This window comes from Penaeus monodon, chromosome 22, assembly GCF_015228065.2.
Source record: "Penaeus monodon isolate SGIC_2016 chromosome 22, NSTDA_Pmon_1, whole genome shotgun sequence".
In the NCBI taxonomy this organism is placed as follows: domain Eukaryota; kingdom Metazoa; phylum Arthropoda; class Malacostraca; order Decapoda; family Penaeidae; genus Penaeus; species Penaeus monodon.
The window spans coordinates 10,340,728-10,341,040 of record NC_051407.1 but is presented as its reverse complement, the minus strand read 5'-3'; the positions used below and the strand labels follow the sequence as shown (position 1 = coordinate 10,341,040).

The following is a 313-nucleotide window of genomic DNA, read 5'->3' as shown; positions in this document are numbered from 1 at the left end:
TCTTTACGTTCTGTTTCGTCGTGTATTATTGGTTCTTATTTTGTGATTTTGAAGTTTCCTGGAAGCATGTCATCATTTTTTTTTTTATTTTTTCATTTGCTAGATATGACTTATTTTTGTCATGGTTTCTTTACCATACCACTGCAATAGAGTCTTTATGCCAATTAGGTTATGCATTGAATATTTCTGTAGATGTAGGTTAAAATAACGTCACTAATTTTGAGTTACATGTCTTCCAAATTATCTTTACTGGCAACTTCCTTTGTATAAGTTATTTGTAGATTCCTCATTTTTCTCGTAGTTTACTTTTTCT

The 313-nt window shown here is 29.7% G+C and overlaps 1 long non-coding RNA gene across 1 annotated transcript in view; it reads left to right on the top strand.

Moving 5' to 3' along the window:
• Positions 1 to 313, top strand: part of LOC119586934 — a 12,187-nt gene that overhangs the window by 11,381 nt on the left and 493 nt on the right. Inside the window, exon 2 of the long non-coding RNA XR_005229982.1 lies at positions 1 to 313. This exon is cut by the window's left edge and continues 179 nt beyond it; it is cut by the window's right edge and continues 493 nt beyond it. This is a non-coding gene — a long non-coding RNA (uncharacterized LOC119586934).